Source organism: Lampetra planeri, chromosome 15, assembly GCF_965212315.1.
Source record: "Lampetra planeri chromosome 15, kcLamPlan1.2.h2, whole genome shotgun sequence".
NCBI lineage: Eukaryota > Metazoa > Chordata > Hyperoartia > Petromyzontiformes > Petromyzontidae > Lampetra > Lampetra planeri.
In genome coordinates, this window is record NC_136121.1 from 5,492,023 (window position 1) to 5,498,022 (window position 6,000).

Genomic DNA, 6,000 nt, shown 5'->3' on the forward strand with positions numbered 1-6,000 from the left:
TTAGTGAATTTTGGAATATTTTAGGCAGGAAATTCGTTTTCAAATTTAGATTTTATTTTTCTGGGGGGGGGACCCTCAGACCCCCTGGAAGATTTGGTCCCCCCCAATGTTGACTCCATGGCTACGGCCTTGGTTCAAATACAACAACACTAATACTCCAATAAAAAAAATCTTCATTTTTTATTTCGCACAGAAACAACTAACAATAATACGGTAATGTTGATTAACTTTGCTCATTTCCCACTCAAGCCAGTGATACTACTAATAACCACAATACTGTAATACACTACAGTCCTTGACAGTATTTACAGAGGAAAGGCCACACATCTCAAGACTGTGCATATCAACAGGGGGGGGGTCTGGGTCCATGTCCTTTCGTGAGTTTGGCTTCGTGTGAGATGGAAACGGGGGGAAGGGGGGAAAGGGAAACCCACGCATATGTAAAGGGAACAAGACTCCAAAGCGCGACACGGATTAAAGAATCGATTGCTGTGGATTCGAATCTCGCTAAATTGATGCAGGAATTTCACTTCCGTACAAACATTGAAAAAACTAAAACCATAAAACATGGTAGTTTACCAGGTAAGGCCCACTGAGTTATATCTCTTTTTTTAAGAAGCGATCTGATCACCACAAATGAGAGCTCGAATAAGTGGCTTATCACGTGGAAATGCATAGCAGCCAGATTATTTAGATGCACGTTGATTCTAAATGTGGTGGGGAAAACAGAAGGAGCCGGAGAAAAATCCACGCGACCTCCTGTATACCAGGCGAGGTAGTTAACATCTCATAGCAACCGTGATGATGATGAGAGACACGCAAACTCCAAATATACAGCAGCAGGCGTCAGGGTCAGGATCGAACATACGACCTCCTGCATACCAGGCAAGGTAGTGAACATCTCATAGCCACCGTGATGATGGTGAGAGAGAGACACGCAAACTCCAAATATACAGCAGGCGTCAGGGTCAGGTTCGAACCCACGACCTCCTGCACACCAGGCGAGGTAGTGAACATCTCCTAGCCACCGTGATGATTGTGATGATGAGAGACACGCAAACTCCAAATATACAGCAGCAGGCGTCAGGGTCAGGATCGAACATACGACCTCCTGCATACCAGGCGAGGTAGTTAACATCACCTAGCCACCGTGGTGCCCTATCTCTGATACTGACCTATACAGGTCAATGCACTCACTGCACCGTATGGAGTCCACGCCACTGTAAAAGTGTTTTCTGCTCACGGTTCCGACTTACAGACCTTCAATAAAGCTGGCAACAGGAAGTCCACAGTGGAGTTAGTACACATTCTATCGCATGACATTGAAACACATCCATTTATAAACCTCACTTTAGAACAATTACCACGCTGTAATTAATTAGGCGTACAGTATAGGGTATTGTACTTATGAACTAATCCAGTTGGCCGTGGCAATGTTATTTTTTCCTTCCACTCACTGATATAAAAAATGCTGTTAATCTTTTACTCAACGTGTTACTGTACATACAAAGACAAAGATCCCCCGTGTAGCCTCAACAGACTGTTGGGGCAAGTGGCTGTTAGCGAGCACCTATGAAGGCCGGCACATGGGGAGGGGGGGGTGGGTGACTAGCACCACGCCCGGCCACCTTTGTCTCCCCAGTGGCGATGTTTACAGAGCTCAGTATTCACACAGACACACACACACTCAGAGGCGTGCGACAGATGAAAGCTGTGAGAAGCGAATGAGCTCTGAAGAAGATCTCTGCGACAGATGTCCGAAGGTCTTCCGACTGACCAGTGACGATAACTCAGTGGGACAGAGAGGCGAGCACGAGGAGTTGGCTTCAAACAATCCACACACACACGGGACACGAGACACGCACAGGACGAGATGTCCAGAGGCACTCACAAGGGACAAACATGAAACAGATACCGTATAGCAAGGCCGTAATTGTAATAAATATTGGGACACACACACACATCCCCAATATTCAAATATGCTCAAGATGTCCCCCCCCCCCAATATATTGCTATAAAATAGATTTCTGTTTATATGATTGTGGTTATAGTTGTACTTTATGAATCCCTAATCTATGCCATTACATACAATGAAACAAGAAAAGATGAACAAAAACAAAGCAATGTAATGCAATACACTATTAGACATTATTGTAAACAAGAAAAAAAAAGTCCATCCTATGTTAGTGATTTTTTTAATATTTTGGGCAGGAAATTCGTTTTCAAATTTAGATTTTTTTTTTTCTGGGGGGGGACCCCAAATTCACTAATACACGGGATGGACTTTTTATTTATTTTTTTACAATAATGTCTAATAGTGTATTGTATTACACTGCTGTTTTTTTCTTTTTTAACCTTTTCTTGTTTCATTGTATGTAATGGCAGAGATTAGGGATTAATAAAGTACAACCATAACCACAATCATATAAACAGAAATCTATTTTATAGCAATATACTGAGGGGGACATTTTGAGCATATTTGAATATTGGGGGAATATGTCCCCCCAAATATATATTATAATTACAGCCTCGACACACACACACACAGAGAGAGAAGTGCAAAGGCAGATGGACAAACACAATGGGGTCTAGTGACAGAACATCATTGTCAAGAAACAAACCGGTACAGAGACAGACAGACAGACACGGGAGAGACGCTCACAGGCACAGAGACAGACAGACAGACACGGGAGAGACGCTCACAGGCACAGAGACAGACAGACAGACACGGGAGAGACGCTCACGGGCACAGAGACAGACACAGAAAGAGAGATGGAGAGAGGCAGCGAGACGTCCCCGGCAGGAAAAACAAACACGGAGACGGACTACAGATAACGCTGGGGCCACTGCAAGTGTAGGCCATCATCATCATCGTCTATGCACGTGTCAACAACACACGCGTGTGCGATGGACGTCCACCAACACCCCACCCCATCACCACCCACCACCACCACCCCCCAACACCACCCACCACCACCATGACCACCACCATCACCCCGCCAACACCACCACCACCCAACACCACCACCACCACCACCCTCCACCACCACCCCCCCAACACCACCACCCCTACCACCACTCCTACCACCACCACCCCTACCACCACCACCACCCCTACCACCACTCCTACCACCACCACCACCCCTACCACCACCACCCCCCCCAACACCACCACCACCACACACGGCCTTCACAGGCGCTGCAGGCTGCTGCTCGGCACTTGCCCCGCAAGCGACGGCGAGGCTACCCGGGGGATCTTTGTCTTTGTCTACGCACAGCAGTGGCGTGCAGGGACACGCACGCGTCTCGTGCAGAGATGGTTGCCTAGTTAGTTAGTTATGGCGAGTTAGTAAGTTAGTTCGTAAGGCGTTAAGTTGGTTAACTAAGAAGAACAGCAGCAACAACATTAGCAGCAGCAGCAACAACAGCAGAAGCAGCAACAGCAGAAGCAGCAGAAGCAGCAACAACAACAACAACAGCAGAAGCAGCAACAACAACTGCAGCAACAACCGCAGCAGCAGCTCACCTTGTCGAGACAGCCAAGTCGTCAGTCAGCCCGTGGAGGTGTCTTGACGATCTATCCCCACCACCACCGCCACCACCGCTACCACCACCACTACCACCACCACCACTACCACCACTCCTACCACCACCACCGCCACCACCGCTACTACCACCCCTACCACCACTACCACCACCACCCCCTACCACCACTCCTACCACCACCACCCCTACCACCACTACCACCACAGGCAACACGACGCCCTCTGCCCCGTCAGCGGGCCCCCCCACGAGTTCCGCGGCTTGGCTCACAGAGAGAGAGAGAGGGGGGGGGCACCACCTCTCTGGACGTCGTCGCCGTCGTGCCGCTGCCTTGAAGGGTGGTGGGGGGGGGGGGTGCTGTGTGGGAAGGTGTCGGTAGTGGGTGGGTGGAGGTTGGTGAGTGGGTTGGTGGGTGGGTGGGGTGAGTGGGTGGGTGGGTGGGCGGTCTCTACCTTCCGCAACCAGGTGAGGCCGGAACGTCGTCACTCGGCCACCACCCCCTTCCTCTGCCCTGCCCAGGCGAGCCTCCCGGGGTGTCACCTGCACCCCTCCCCCTCGTCCTCTCCCCCCCCACCCTCTCCCCCCCCGCCCTCCCCCCCCACCCTCTCCCCCCCGCCCTCCCCCCCCCACCCTCTCCCCCCCGCCCTCCCCCCCCCACCCTCTCCCCCCCCGCCCTCCCCCCCCCACCCTCTCCCCCCCCGCCCTCCCCCCCCACCCTCTCCCCCCCCTCCCCCCCACCCTCTCCCCCCCACCCTCTCCCCCCCACCCTCTCCCCCCCCGCCCTCCCCCCCCCACCCTCTCCCCCCCACCCTCTCCCCCCCCTCCCCCCCCACCCTCTCCCCCCCGCCCTCCCCCCCCCACCCTCTCCCCCCCCACCCCCCGCCCTCTCCTCCTCCCCCCGCCCTCTCCCCCCCCGCCCTCCCCCCCCACCCTCTCCCCCCCTCCCCCCCCACCCTCTCCTACTCTTCCCCACCGCCCCCCCGGCCCCTCCCCCCGCCCTCTCCCCCCCCGCCCTCTCCCCCCCTCCCCCCACCCTCTCCCCCCCTGCCCTCCCCCCCCACCTTCTCCTACTCTTCGCCACCGCCCCCCAGGCCCCTCCCCCCCGCCCTCTCCTCCTCCTCCCCTTCCTCCCCGCATCGCTGCTTGTCGCCGGCAAATGTGCGTGCGCGTTTGTTGTTACCCTACGGCGAGATGTTAACTACCTCGCCTGGTACACAGGAGGTCGTGGGTTCGATCCCGACCCTGACGCCTGCTGTTGTGTTTGGAGTTCGCGTGTCACTCTCATCATCATCAAGGTGGCTAGGAGATGTTGACTACCTCGCCTGGTACACAGGAGGTCGTGGGTTCGATCCCGACCCTGACGCCTGCTGCTGTGTATGTTTGGAGTTCGCGTGTCTCTTCCCCGTGGTCGCGTGGATTTTTCTCCGGGTCCTCCGGTTTTTTCACCTCTACATTTAGAATCGACATTTGGTTGGCTGCGGTACATTTTTTCCACGTGTCGATAAGCCACTTCGTTGAGCTATGATTTGTGATGACCAGGTCGCTTCTGAAAAATATCTGTAGAGCTCAGTGGGCCTTATCTGGTAAGGGGCCGTCCATAAATGACGTCACGCGATTTTGGACGATTTTTGACCCCCCCCCCTTCGTCACACGGCGTCACAAAAAGTCACCCCCCCCCCCCCCTCAATTATGACGTCACAAAGCCCCCCCCCAAAAATAAAACATGCTTCAAATCGCTTTAAACTTTTGTCATTGTAGTGCGTATTTAATGTGGCGCTGCACTCTGATGTTATAGGAGAAAACATTTATTAAAAAGTCTATTTTATTAAGTAGAACGTGTTGTCTATATTTATTTAAAGTTGCGTATTTTGATGCGACGTCCCATTTCTCAACCCCTCCCCCCATTGTCACACATCGTCACAAATGTCTGACCCCCCCCCCCCTACGTGCGTGACGTCATTTATGGACGGCCCCTAAGATAAATGATAGTTTATATGTAAGAGTTGAACCTGTTTTAAGAGTTTGGATCTAAATTATTTAATGTAGCTGCCCTCAAAAGTGTTGGAACCTCCTCAGTTCCGTCTCTTGGAATCTCCACTCTGTCCTCATTTAAATCTACTCTTGAAATCACTCAAGTTTAAGTGTGAATATTATTTGACATCATCGCTTGTTTTGCGTATTTTTGTGGAATACTTTTTGCCTGTAGCTCTGAGTCGCCCTTGAAAATGATCTGCTTAGCTCAATGGGGCTTTGCTCGGGGAATAAACTTCCGATTTCTGAATGTGTTAAATGCGCTCATGCTGTTAAATGTTGCTTACAACAATATTGTGTTATCTAGTTGACACCGTGGTCCAGATGTCTTGTGACCTCCATTGAATTCTCTAAATATTAACTTTCTTATAAAGCAAGGGTTTATTTAAAACAAAAATTAATATGCAAAGGAAACACAAATGTTAG

At 51.6% G+C, this 6,000-nt stretch overlaps 1 protein-coding gene across 1 annotated transcript in view; it reads right to left on the reverse strand.

Moving 5' to 3' along the window:
- LOC144722620 (ligand of Numb protein X 2-like) overlaps window positions 1–3,943 on the reverse strand; it is an 87,822-nt gene extending 83,879 nt beyond the window's left edge. The window contains 1 exon segment of the mRNA XM_078600863.1: window positions 3,842–3,943. The gene's annotated coding sequence lies outside the window, so the exon portion shown is untranslated.
- Window positions 3,944–6,000: the final 2,057 nt, after the last annotated feature.